The sequence below is a fragment of the Rissa tridactyla genome, chromosome 2 (assembly GCF_028500815.1).
Source record: "Rissa tridactyla isolate bRisTri1 chromosome 2, bRisTri1.patW.cur.20221130, whole genome shotgun sequence".
NCBI lineage: Eukaryota > Metazoa > Chordata > Aves > Charadriiformes > Laridae > Rissa > Rissa tridactyla.
This window is the reverse complement of record NC_071467.1, coordinates 79,074,822-79,089,731: the sequence shown is the minus strand read 5'-3', so window position 1 is coordinate 79,089,731 and position 14,910 is coordinate 79,074,822. Positions and strand designations below refer to the sequence as shown.

Sequence of the window (14,910 nt, the reverse complement as noted above, 5' to 3'; positions counted from 1 at the left end):
AAGTCTGTGGTTTGCTAGCACTGACAGAACCGCACTGGTTGCATACATCACCCCAAACATCTTAGAAATAATAATAAAAAAAATATTTACATGGATGTTAAAATGAAGAATGGTTGTGCGCTGGGAAAGCAAACTCCGTTCCAGGTATTGCTGAAAATTTTAACGGCACGGTCTCCCCATGCTCTCTTCTCATCCTTACTCACAAATTAGTTTTTCAGTAAAAGAATTGATTAATCTCTGAGAAAGGCAGTTAAATGATTAAGGCAATTTATTCATTGTACAATCTGTGCTTTCTCCTGCTAGCCATAGATTGAGAGCCCTTAGATAGCTATCACATTTGATGGAAGAAGACGGTTTGATTTTCATTGCTAACCATTTAGGGAAAAAGAAGACAGATTGTTGTTGATCTGACCCATCCCACTAGGACATCAGCTTTCATAAGCTTCAGGCTCATGAGCTGGAAGGGTGAAGGTAAGTATATAAAACAGTAGAGCACTAGGCAGCTCTCTGAGTTTTCTCCTCTGAAAAAAGATAACGAATAAAATGAGCATTTCCCCCCTTCATTTGTTATTATTCAGGGCTTTGATATTTCCCTCACTCCATAATATGTAAACTGTCTTTGGAAACAAGACAAAATACTTTTTTTTTAAACAAGTCCACCTGAGAATATGCTTTCAAGCGTCCGGTACTGTGGATTTTTCTAAGACAACAAGTAATGAGATGTATTGTGTACTTTCCTAATGCTTTGTGAAGCTTTTGAGGCTAAAGCATCTAATGGTAGCAAACTATTTTATCTCTAGCTATTTATGTACCAACCTATAGTATGTAATGATTAAGTCCTGTTTTGTTTAGGCCATGATTCAGCAAAGCACCTAAACAGTTTCTGTGTTTGTTTTTTGGAATGAAGATCTACCCGAAGGGCTCAGTAGTGTGTTTAGGGTCTGCTTGAGTTCTCCACTGAATAAAAATTTCCTGAGGAACCTTTTGTGTGAGAAGATATCCCAGATTTTTACTAAGCTTATGCCTGGCCAGAGGAACTTGAGTGGTGCTGTTAAACCGCCCTGGGACAACTCATGTGCTAACTCTTAAGGATGTGTCTGAATTATGAGATGAACTAATACCTAAATAATAGGAACTGATGTCAAAGTTCACTCTTTTGCAAAGTATTTGTGTTGCAGTTGTGTGTTGTGGCCCGTTCTCCTCTGTTTGAGAACACATTTAATATCCCATTCCTTCTTCATGGAAAGTAGAGTGCAAGTCCTGCCACACGCAGTCACAGAATCACAGAATGGTAGGGTTGGAAGGGACCTCTGGAGATCATCTAGTCCAACCCCCCTGCCAGAGGAGGGTCACCTGGAGCAGGTTGCACAGGAACGCGACCAGGCGGGTTTTGAATGTCTCCAGAGTTGGAGACTCCACCGCCTCTCTGGGCAGGCTGAGAGTCCCTTCCCAGTCACGGGGAAACGTGCCAGCTCAGACACAAGGCGCAGGGAAGAGAAGCACCAGGACACGTCCAAATTTTTGTTTTCTTTACAACCCCTTGTCAAATTGGTAATTATGGATTTTGGAAGTCCAGGTGTAAGTTTGAGATTACAAAGATGAAAAATTCCAATTCTTTTGAAGCACAGAAAACTGTGCTCTTTTACCGAATGCCTAGATCCAACAGAGCAAATGGCTTGGACTAAAGAGAGAAAACTGTCTTGGTGGTCTTTCAGACCCTGGAGAAAGGACAAGCGTAGGAATGTGTAAGTTAAGAAAACTGCTGGTATTTTGTATGCCTGACAGGCACTGAGGAAAAAGCAAATTGAATTCACTATGTAATTTTTTAAGTGTTTGTGTGTAACATGCACTTGAACATACACACACACACGCAGACAGAGAATAAATATTATTATGCAACAGTTCAGTTTATTTACTGGTTGCATTGAATTTGAAATGCAGTGCAGTTGTTAAAGTTTCAACTTTGGAGTTACCTGACAGAAAAAAAATAACATTCATTTACCTTTATCACTAATGAGCATCAAGTTGTTACACTGCTATTAATGGCTATTTTATACAGAGTTTCTGGAAATAACTGTCTTGAAATACCTTTTTTTTTATTCTTTTAAGCTGTATTGTCTATCAAAAAGGTGACTAATGATCTATCCTCTGAACCTGACCGTTCTCTCAGTCTTACAGTTTTGTTTTTGTACAGTGGTAAACTTTTCCTACTCTCATAAGAGTTTAGTGTGATTTGTATAAAACTTCTCCTCGTGTACTTGGTAGGACGAGACCTTTATATTCCTTTTGAGTAGAACAGCGTCAACTAAAATTTAGACAGAAATAGAAAACAGCATCTATGACTATATGCATTTCTGAGATTCCTAACAACTTTTATGGTTTTACCATTACATTTTTCTCGTTTAAAATATTTTCACCCCCCCAAGAAGAGGTATAGAAGACAGCTATAAAAAAGAAATCCAGTCAAAAACGTTTGAAATGTGGCTAGGGCAATGAGAGATCTTTTTCCTTTCATGACCATGTTCTTTATGGTAGGTGGTATTTCTAAAACACTTGTTAATCACAGGCGTACTTCTGAATTTGGTGATATCACTCTAAATGTATGTTTATTGCTACAGGAGTGTAAAGGCCTTGCTCAGTCTTTCATGTAGCAATTCTCTCAGACCAATGAGGTGTGCAAATGCCCTTCTCTAATTTAAAGGACTTTCAAACAAAATTGGTAACCGTTTATGTCAAGATGCCCCGGGCTGGCTACTAAGGTGTCAGAAGTCATTTACTTTTCCACAAAAAAACTTCTGGAGTGAATTAGGTTGTATATTTCTGGTAGAATTTATATTTTTCCCCTTCCAGCCCTGAACATACCTGTATGGTGATAAGTAAATGCGATAAACACTGACCCTTGATAAACTTGGTGGTGTTATTTCTTGCAGATGCTGGTGCTTCTATACTGCTCAAAATTGTTCAGTGCTAGTCTTTGTTTAAAAGTATGATTTTAAGTGCTGCTCTTACCTGACAGTTTTCCGCAAGTGCTACTTCTGAGTCTCCTTAAGTATTGCTGTCTGCAGGGCAGGCGCTACATCTGCTATTGGTAGTGCATCTCGTTCTCTGCCTTTATTCCCCATGTTGGGTGCTTCGGTGGTGCAGCAGACATTAGAATAGAGCTGAAGAAATTGGATTGTTTTTGCTAATGTCCAATAGTTGGATTTTTCATCTCCTGTTGAGCAGCGACCAATCCTCTCTGAAGGGACAGAAGGAGGCAGAAGGCTAACGGTTGTAAAAACTACCAGGCAGCCCATTACAATTAGACATCGTAATTCTGAAATTCAGAATCTCAGAATACTTAGTAATTTATTGTATAAATTATTCTTTCATTGATGACAGTGAAGGATGCGACTAAAAGGCAAAAGGAAAGGAGGGAAGACGTTTCGATCAGGTATTTGAAGGCAAATGAAAAGTTGATCAGGCAGAAGAGCACAAGAAGCCCCTTTTAGATGGCATTTTCTCCTTAGGAGAGGGCTCTTACACCAACAATGGTGAAATTGTGAGCAGAGCCAGAGTAGCTGGTCCTGGATGCCAAGAAGGAACAGGCAGGGGATATAGGAAAAGAGAAGCGTTTTAAAATAGTTAGCAGAGAACATCTCTTTAAAAGAGCACATTCTATTAAACACAGGGTTCATTCTTCCACGGCAATTTTTCTTCCTATAATGACAGCTTACTCTTTTCTATGAGGTCACCATATAAAAGGATTGAATTGTGCAGTTTCACACGCCAACACCGTTTTTGCTCTCATGGAAAATGGCAGCCGGCCATCAGCTGCAAAGGTGTAACAGGTCATTTGGGGTTTTTGGCACCAATGACTCTGTTCTGCAAGCTAAGAAATTAATTTTTGCCATCAAAGCCACGGCACTTGAGGTTCTCATCTCAAGAAAATTGTGCAAAGATGCCAAATAAAAGAACAGTAACTACTGAACTTTCTTGCCTGAAGCCTTCCCTTGCATCCTTAATAAACCTTGCTGGATCGGACAATTTCCTCTTTATCTTGGAGAGCGTTCCCGTATACTCATTTCACACAGTCTTAGAGGAAAAGTACCAATCCGGACATTCTTCCATGATGTTCTCAAAAAACGAGTGATTGCACACTGAAAGTATTTTCCAAACTTGCTCAAAACCATCATTTGCATTTATTTTGTCATTAATCTTAAGAGTTTTTCTGCATCTTCCTCTGTGAGTTCTTCAGAATGTGCCCGGAACCCTTTTAACACGATACCACCGCTCTTCCATATGTCAGGCAGCAAGCACCTCTTGTTTATCGCCATTATTTTTTATATTTATGTTGCTCTTTATTATTATTAGCGAGGGCTTGTTGAATATACATCTGCTTTTCCCATCCTCTGTTCCGTTAAGTGTGTGATAGGCCATCTGGTTGAAACGGAATACAAACATGAACCATATAAGAAAAAATATCTTATTATGTAGTGTAAGTTATTGTCATCATCTTCCAAGACACATTTTTTTCCTTTGTCCCAAGGAAAACTTACACTTACTACGGGGTGGTGGACAAAAAGTCCATGATGTTGCTTCTAGACCTGCTGGCTAATGCTGACAGAATTCTTCACCCCATAACATTTGAAGGATGCAGAGGGAGGTTGGAGGTGCTGTCATCATCCTTGAAGGGTATCTTGGTTTCCATAAGGGATCCCAGAGAAAACAGAATATCTTTCTTTTCCTACGTGTTTGAAGAAGAACCATAGCTTTGCATTCACCTTTCCATGGCCTTCCTCTTCTCTCTTTCTTTTTTCTAAAATCTCTTCAGGTAAAGGCTGGAATTTGGCTTGTCCAGTAATGATACTGTCAGTTTTCCATTAAAGACATAAAGTAAACTGCTTTAATCGTTGCTTGCCGGATGATATAGACATGGTATTTAATTTAAATGAAAGAACAATCTCATAGATGATACTGAAAAGTAATGTAAAAATTGCAGAGAGGCTCTGAAACATTTGTGAGAGTGCATTTTAGTGCAGACAATAATTGCATACTTTTGGAGAAAGTATACTTCCCTGTTCAGTTATAAACCTTTTATTAGTACTTTGATAACCATAATTTTCATGTGTTAAACATCTGCATGGGTAAAATCTCACAGTTTGAAAAATATTCCCCTAGATGGCTTCACAAGGAATTTACTATTTTAATGCTGATTGTTTATGTGTAGGGGTGCTTGCCTATACCTGATTCCCAAAATAAGCACTGATATGTTCATGCTTTTGCATTCTTACGTTTAGATTACTGCATGCAGGATGGTTTGGGTCTCTCTCCCCATCATCCTGGGCAGGCGTATTCGCTGTGCAAGTAAATGTCAAACAGTCCCTTTCAAATACACTTTCTGTATCGTTTTCTCTGGTAGAAATTACTCTAATGAAGTAAAGCAGCACCCAGTGACTTACCCAGAAACAGTCTTTATGTAAGAATTTTATTTTTTTATTTTATAAAATATCATTAATGATGATTTTACAGGAGTTAACTTTTAGGTTCTCAGTGACTTCTAGTCTGTTTTCTAAGAAGCCAGTCAACAGTTGTTGACAACTGGGTTGTTTTGCAATACAGGTTGGGCTTTTTTTACTGTCAATTTTCCATATACAAAATGCTATTTGTTTGGGGTTTTTTTTAATATTTTACTCTTAAAGTATTTTTGGAAGTGACTCTTTGATTTGTCTTTTGTAAATTGTCTTAGTTTGCATTTTTGGAATAGTTTTTCCAACAAGATGTTCCACTCCTTGCACCTTGTCATTCAAGGATATGATTTTACGCTAAAGTTAGGTGTAACTTCCATGCACAACCATCAGCAGCACCACAGAGTCTTACTCTCCACAGCAAGAAAAAGTATACAAATAGCTTTATGATTGCTTCTTATGCCATTACATTTTATATACAGTTTTATTCTTTAGCTTGAGAAATGCCATTTTTCATTCCGCCTCAAGGCTTATTTATCCTTTTAACTTCATTTTTGCAAAGAGCTTTTGAACTGGTGGCACTTGAAGAATGCATTTCAACCAACAGAGGCTACACTGTTACAGAATTTGTGGTGTACTGCATATATCTTACATGAGAAATGTGCAAAATAAATGACCTGTCATTATTAAATGAGACTTGATAATAATTGCAAAACCAAACTGTGACAAGAACAGTTAATTTGATCAACTTGAGTATCTGTTATTTTAGCTTTCTCTAGCATATCTATGGCTTAAATCCACTCTATCATGGTGCGACACAAAAAATTACATATTTATGTTTCATTGTAGCCATAGAGAGAAGAGAAAGATGGGATAAATATGCAAAGATGTCTTAAATGATGAACAGATTAAGTAAAAGCTGTATACCTGAATATACCTGAAATAAAATGGGTTTACACTGAAAGCACTTGACTAAGTTTCAAGCCCTAGGTCTGTTTTTAGCCCTGCATGACCGTGGGCTCTCCTGTAAAATGGGGATGATAATTCTATTCTACTTTGATTATTTCTGTTTATTCTTCTCAAGGGTGATAAGTTGGCATCAACCCACCAATATAAACACCTCTGCGGTTTCAGGTTGAAAATGTTTGTGAGGGCTGTCCCACTTTGCTTCCATTCCGGGTGCTTTTACGATATACTCAAAAATGGTGCCAAAAATGCCGAATCCTGTTCTTTGACAGAGACATCCATGAGAATCATAGAGTCATAGAATCTTCATGGTTGGAAGGGACCTTTGAGATCATCGAGTCCAACCATGCACACACAAAAAAAACCCCTACAATCTCTGTCACTAGAGAGAGCAGAGATGTGCACTGGCTGAGCAGTGAGCGTGGGATAGGATCGTCCCAGTCCTCTGTTGTAGGGCTCTCAAGGAGCTGCGTCTTTCATCACCAGCTACTTCAGGAGGTGGGAAGTTGCCCAAAGGAGACAGCGGCAGTTCATGCTCCATGGGGCTGGACACACGACACTGGATCTTTGCTGGTGACAAGCTCTCATATGATGCCCTAAATCACTGCTTTCTCCCATATGTTGGGTTGAGAGGGGAGGGTGCACAGCTGTGTCCCAAAGGTCTTTCTGTCTCCAGTTTGCCTGGCACCGTGCATCTTGTGGCACTCTTGCAGTCACATTAATTTGGAGTGGGATAGAGGGGCTGAAGGCGTCTTTTCCCCCTATCCTGTTGGAAGATTCATAAAACATAAACCTGGAAGAGATGAAGGATAAATCCTCTATTCTGTTACATTTACAGAATCAATGCCCTTCTTTTTCCCATGATCAAGGTCTCATTGCTCTGATATACTAACTATGGCTTGTCTCATCTTCTTTCCATAGGAGATTGTTTGAAAGCAACCTTTGTTTTCTGCTATTGCTGCTGCTTTTTTTTAAAAAAAAAATCATCCCCATTTGATCCCATCTTCAGACCTATGTAACCTCTCCTAATCTCTCTACTCCCTTCCATTTTATTTATTCCAGCAGTCAGTGGCTTGAGATGTGTTTCTGTGTTAAGGGAGGCAGATGTAAATGGTCTGTTTCTCCTGAGTAAAACAGCGATTTCTGCACTTCAAGCCCTTCTCTATTGATAGGTATGCCAGAGAGTATATTTGATAGCACTTCAGTAACTACAGCGCTAGTTTGAAGTGCCTCATATGTCTGCTTTGGATGTGCCTTTATGTTATGTCTATGATACCCTCTCTCCTCTTTTAGTTTGAATTGTGTGAAGTAAAGAAGCACTAACTCACGGCCTATAATACAACCCTGTGACCGAACATTTTCCCTTTTTAATATAATATAACTAAAACAAATGAGGCAGAAATGGCTGCGTTGGTCTTAACACAATAATCTGTGGTAACACTGTTGTTAGGACTGCTTACACTCTTAATGGTTTTAAAAGATTATTATTTAGAATAATGATAATAGAAAACACACTTTTGTTCACTAATCTCTCTCAATATAGAGTCCAATGCTGAGTTACTAAATAGTATTTATCAGAATATATCAGTCTGTTCTTTCTTGCTAATAAATTGTCTTGTCTTTGCTAATAAATTCCAGAAACGTGGTTAACTATAAAATGGTAGGCTTTTTCACTTTTTTTTTAGGGCTTTTCACTTCGTGGGGGTTTTTTAAAGCATAGAAGCCCACCTTCTATAAGGGAATTAAATCTTAAACTGATCTTCTTGCTCTCAAAAGCGTTTCTGAGTGCATCTCTCCATTGTTGCACCATCTAATTTATGCACTATCATTTTATGACATTCATCTCTTCTGACGATAGAGAGCATGTCTTTGTTTTGTGCACAGTCTTTACATTTATTAAGACTGAGAATTAATGAATGTCACTGAGTGCTGTGCTGTGTCCCCACAATCTGTGCTTTCTGTAGCACAGAAGGATTGGCATTTTACACTCTGGGATCCCTGTGGGGTCATTTAACCATGGTTATTCTTGATTTCATTGTCAGGATATTTTACCTGGATTGTAATCATGATTTACTGTGCACCTGGCGTATATTTCACTTGATGTAAGATTGGGAAACTATTACAGTTGTTAAATAAATGAATTAATGACAAGCTGCGCCGGAGTCACATGCAGTTAAAAGAGGGAATTGAAGAGTCAGGATGTCAACTGAAGACTGCACAGCAAAGTCGTGGCAGATTGCGAGGGCCAGTTCTTGTCTTTCACTGCTCTGCTCTGCTAAGAATCTTGATTGGTGCTTTGGGTTTCTTGCATTCACATTTCAAAATTATTTCTTTTGGAAAATAGTCTCAACTGGGAATAAAGCATCAGTCCTGTAAAGTGACAAAGTATCCGTCCTGTAAAGTGAAGAGGTTTCAAAAATAAATAAACAAGAGTATATTATTTCATAAACGTAATTGAACACGTAGTTATGCTTGGTTTTTTTCTGAGTTTTAATGCTAGATAAGCAAAAATTAGACATTTGGCTTGCTGCCTTCCTGTTGTTTTCAGTCGTTTTGTAACATTACATCATTCTCTCTCATTTCGCAAAGAGACTGAATTGAATGAATTTGCAAAGTTACCGAAAACAATTATTTTGCAAAATAGGGGGCGTGCTATTGAGAATATGTACCTGTATTTTTACACACCCCCCCGCCACATTGCTTTATACTGCTTACATGTTCTCCCCTCTTCCCCCATGTTATTCCCTCTCCAGGGCATAGCCAAAGGGACAAAGTTGTGCCCACTCTTCCCAGAAGCTCCTCTTTAAGATAGATTTTTCTATGGTCCTAAGAAGAAGTCAGCAATGATTATTTAGAGTCAAAGCAAGCCAAAATCATTTTTTAAATTATTAACGACTGTCCACGCTTCATACGGACAATTGCAGCGTCGCTGCTGTTGTCTGGACTGTCCTGTTCATGCAGTACACGGCGAACTGTTAACAGTGTCCGCAAACATCTCTGGACTACTGAGTCTGACCTCCGTTTTGCTGCCGTTTAGGGGCCTGGCACTGGTCTTCCTGTGGGCTGAAGGGAGCGAGTGAGGTCTTGAACAAAACCTATCCAGACCTCCTGTTTGTCTGGGTCCTACAGCATCTGCCTCGCAGGAGATGAGGGTACTGGCCAAAAGGTTCCTATCTTTTTCAGCTCTGGGCGGCCAGAGTTTGCCTCTGAATGAGTAACCACACAGAAGAGAATTTTAGGCGATAAATTCAATTAGCCAGAAAATTCAGTTGTGAACATCTGGTGATAATGCTTTTCACGTAGTTAGTAGGAGAGAACAAACCCCTCAGCGTTAATGTGCACAAGATGAATACCTTCGTGCTACTTTCTGTGGCGTGCAGCAGATGCAGGCAGAACATTGCCCTGTGTCGTGAATCTCTCTCCACTGGTCTGAGGAAAAAATGTCCCGGTCATATTAGAACATTTGTAAAAGCTGTATCTTTTGTATTTGAAAATATTAGGCACTAGGGAAGGAAAGGTAATACACACTGAAAGACAGTGTCACTTGACATAAGTAATGTGATGTTCCCACATTGTGAATGAGTAATAAATATATTTGCAACATTTTCAAGCAGTATAATGTTCTAGTATATATGCCATGGATTTCTTTCTATTCATAACTCTTCTGCCAATTGCTTCTCTGATTTATTAGGCTGATGTGTGAATGCAGAGGATTACTTTCCTATTGTAGAGCATATTTTTTATTACTGTTATCATCATCTGGCAAGCCACAGTAAGACTTTGCACACTATACATAGAAATAAAATACCATAGATTATATCAGTGTCTGTAATATGATGCTTTCTCAATGTATCTGTACTAAAAAGGTTGGCAGCAAAATTATTTCAATAAGGTGAATAGTAGTCCTGATAAAAAGGCCATGGCAATGAAACATCTAAGGTAAAGACCATCAGCTGATCTCCCAAATGTGTTTAAAAATACGAAGAGATGGCTGTTACTAAGCTACCGAGAGTGGCTGCAGAAGGCAGCACAGGTTTGTAGAGGCATAAGGACACCTAAGGCTCTAAAATTAAAATGCTTACCTGTCTGTCCAGCCACTGCAGAAAATTCTTTGAAGTCGCTTGAACCAGAGAGTCCTTAGTGTCATCTCAGAGTCAATTTATAGCAATGCTGCTGAAGTCAATCCTGCTCTTCTAGGGTTTACACTGGTGTAACTCAGAGTATGACTCATACCACATGAGGAATATAAGAAAAAACAAGACAGTTAAAAGCAAGATATAAAAAGTTACCCGTTTTGAAATTGAAGTTGTGTATGTTTTTTGTGGGTCATGTGCCAGATTCTCTCCTTCTCCTCTTCCTGGAAGAGTACTGATAAATGGCTGACATTTCTAAGGTTTGGTATCTTGTGGAGGTGTTGGCTCACACAGATATGGAAATACAGTAGACCTGTGAGATATGGCTTGAAAAGTTATTTGGCATATAATAACGTTTTATAGTTTTACAGAGAGATTTGATTGGTTCCTGCATACTCATCTGTACAAAAAGCATGGATTGTAATGCCCGCTGTAAGGGTCGTTTAACATCTATAAAGAAATAGTTAATGCAAAACGATAAATGACACAACAGGTCCGAATCAGCCCCTTATATTTGAGCTGTTGCTGCTACCGCAGTTGCTGAAGAGCAGGTGGGAACGTTGCCCACCAGTGTCAGCGGCGCTGCTGGATGTGCCTCTCTGCTTCCCTAGCCACATTGTGGGCACGTGGTTAGCCAAGCAAGGTCCTAAAGAAAGGGACACACTCCTTACTCCACACACAAAAGTATTACAGGGTTTTGGGTGAGTTTTTATTTTCGAAACTGCTACTTTGCTATTCTTGTGTCCAGGAGCAACTAAACAAATTGCTGCAACTCACAGGCTTTATAGATTAGTAACCAGAGTTAGTCCATTGGCAGTGAGGTGGCACTATTTTTGATGGTTATTTAGCTTGCTCCTCATTTCTGTATGCTTTTTCTGTATTCTGCTGATTGAAAAAGAGAGGTTTTGATTGTGCTGGTCAACTTTTGGAAAGTGTCATCTGAGGCTTATTGGCAGTCCAACAATCAAATGGAAGGTTAAGTGTCAGGAAAGCAATAGAGAACGTTTCTGGGGCGTTCTGCAAGTCTGTATTATGCATGTCCTGGATTCTGCGTGAAGTTCTGGTCTTCCCCTATTTCAAAGAGTATAGGAGATTTAGAAAAAAAAGAATCAGAAGTAAGTTGTGGATTCTAGAAGTGAAAGAGAACCTGAGCTAGACAAAGGGAAAAAAAAATATTCAAACCAGGACAAGTATATATATGTATATACACACACTTCTTATAATACATACTTTTAAAAATATATATATATAATTTTGCATATTGAACTGTGGGTATTACAAAGCACGTTGGAAATGGGGCAGATTTACTTGTGCTGACTTTTACTGCATTTATAATACTCACAAAAATGGGGAGACAGGGGAAGGATTCTGTAGCGCATCTTTCCACTGAAACTCTTAAATTACAGATCGTAGTCACAGCCGTGCCACAGCCTGTCTTTGTGACCTTAGGCAAATAAATTAATTGTATGTGCCCGAGTTTCTATTAGCGAAACTTTCTACCAAAGAGGGATGTTGTGAGAATGCATTCATTAGTTTTCGAGACAGTAAACACTCGAATACTTCAGCTTTAAGACAGAAAATTTTCGTGGGACTGAGATTCTTTGGAGAGTAAGACATCAGCTACAAGGAGAGAATACCTCTTGTTCAAATCTCAGTAGGGAATGTCGTGGGAGCAGAGGTCATCAGGGGGCCGTATGATGCTTGATCTAATAAGTTGTAAATGTGTTTTTAATCTGAGAAGAAGCGGTGTGTTGTTTATTCTGTGAGGCAAACTATCTGAGGTAGCTACAGCAAGCGTCAAAAAAGGATCTTTTTGAATTTCCAGTTAGAGCTGGAATGTCAGATAGAGTTGTTCTGTTGTTTGGGCTTAAATGACTGAAAAAAAAAAAAAAAGAAATGTTCTGTGGTCTTATTGGTGACCACCTTGTTCCAAGTTGGTATTTGTGTTCATACTGACTAAATCACACTGATAATATGGCAAACTGGATATAGTTAACTACAACTTCAGAAATTTTCTTCTAACACTAAGATGGTGTCCTCTGTTACTCTTAGAATATTTGAAGTACTGACCTACTGCATTTGTCTAAAAAACTCAGTTTTTCTTTACATAAAAAAAATTGTTGAATTTGCTGTATCTTGTTTAACTTCACTAGGAATCTGGTTATAGGAATACCAAGATGTTCTTAGGTGAGGTATATACGTTGATTTCCGCCCGCCCCCAATAATAAATGTAGTCCTTCATTCTCAAATAGATGCTTAATTCTTTTTAAATAGCATAAAGTGAATGATCCAAACCCTTGGTGTTAATCATCATTTTTCATTTAACTTCAGACACTACTAGATCAGTGTTTAAGTAATGCCAGTGTCTTTTGCATCCTAAATTAATATTATCGTTGCGTTATCTATAAAGTGCAGACTGACGAACCTTCTTTAGCATTGTGCCTTTTTCAACTGTTTTGAAAAGCGAAGACCCCAAATTAAAAGGAAGTAATTGCCATACTTTCTAAGGGCTTTGGCTTGTGTGTATTTTTCCTAATTTGTGTGTGTTCCTCAGTGTTAGTTTATACCAGCAGTGATTCAAAAGCTGAGAAGCTTGGTTAATGCAGGTCAGTGCCGACCTGTTCATTTTAGGAGATACCGTTATTAGCAGTGGGATTGAAAATCGCTCTTCTGATACCTTCGCAGTCAGAGAAGCGCTTTATGTCAGCTCTGCGCCTGCAGTTAGGAGTGTCATTTGGATGATCCCATTAATGCTTGATGTTTAGATTTAGAATAGGATGCTTGTGCCAGCCTTCAAATTCATGTTTTTTAAGAGTATAAGGTAAACTGCTTTGCTATTATAGGTAACTTCTACCTATCCAGAGATTTTTGTTAGTGAAAAATAAAATCATGCTAGGACTTCAATATGTAATAGGCATAGCCTTCCTACCAAGCATGAAAAACAGAATGTTATACAAAGTACATTAAGGCTTACTGACTGAGGAAGCAGCACATTTATTCATACCTTTTCTGGGAAATTTTGGAACGTGGTTTTGAGTCTCCTGTTTGGAACATGTTTGCCAGTCTCTGTTAACCGCACACGTAGGTCCCAGGATCTAAAGAGGTCACTTAAGAAACACAGCGAAAAGCAAATATATATTCAGTTAACAGAAATAGAATATCCACTCCCAGAAGAAAATCTTCTGAGTATTGACCCCATGTTGTGTGTCCTTAGTAGTCGCGCAACCATTCCTCCAAACACCCACCTCATTTCTATGGATGCAGAAAAAAGATCCCCTTCCTTCTCCAATGCGCTACAGTTTAGCACTCAGAGAGCAATTCTTATTTAACTTAAAGCAGAACATTGTGTATGTACCAGTGGCTGAATTTATTTAAATTATGCCTGTTCACAGCTTTATGTTGCCTTTGTGTCTGAGCTAACAAGCCCTTAATGACAGTTCTACAAAACCATGCTTAAATGGGACCTGGATCCAAACCCTGATTTAGATTCCTTAAACAAATTAGACTTTGGAGCTAATGCAGCAATTTGCATAACATTCCGCTCTATTTTAAGCTAAAATTGCTCAGCACTTTTTTGAACTTGTAGCAAATTACTTTGCTAATGAGACTAAATTACCCTATGATGTTGCAGGTAAATTTGTCTGTAATAAATCTCATGTGCGTTTGCAATGTACGGATTTTGTATTGTCTACCTGCTGTTCCATAGGCATGTCAGAAGAAGTAGTGGAGAGGAATTAAAGTTTGAACCACTACATTTCTCTTAAGAGACGTGTGCTATGCTCAGTGCTCTTCCTGTATTCTTTTTTGATGGAGATTTGTTTTCTTCCCTTCATACCCATTTTAAGTTTTTAGGAATCAGCCCTCTGAAACTAGCTAGCAATGAGTCTGCCCATCTTCCAAACCCTTCTCTGAAAAATACATTGGTTTTTTTCCTCTTTAGAGTAAAGTCTTTTAGTAATGTAAACAAGGCAAAGATAAGCAACAGAAGGGTCTCAGAGAGAGGGTTTGGAAACGCTGTAAAAAAAAAAGAATACTGTGTGTAACGGGTCAGTGCGGTCAAGTTGCTCTGTGAGCAGTGGCCTCTTGGACTCTCCTGGCCTGTGTGGCTGGAACCAATCTACCCAAAGGGTGAGCCTGAGAGGAGCAGGGCGGCCATAGTAAGTGTCGCAGAAACTGCCTGCCACTCTTTAAAAATGCTTTTGCCATTTGGTTCTCCTCACTTGTAGCTTCTGCTTCCCACACCCCTGGAACAGAATTGCTTGGAATCCATTCAACGTGTGAAATAATAAGCACTTATTCCGCTAGTTAGTAAACTGGCATCTAGGAACATTAAAGCCAATTATTGCTACAAATTTGCAGAAGCA

The 14,910-nt window shown here is 38.9% G+C and overlaps 1 protein-coding gene across 3 annotated transcripts in view; it reads left to right on the top strand.

Annotated features, from left to right (window-relative positions):
• The window catches only part of CTNND2 (catenin delta 2), a 679,731-nt gene that overhangs the window by 501,177 nt on the left and 163,644 nt on the right, over window positions 1-14,910 (top strand). The gene's annotated exons all lie outside the window — the stretch shown is intronic.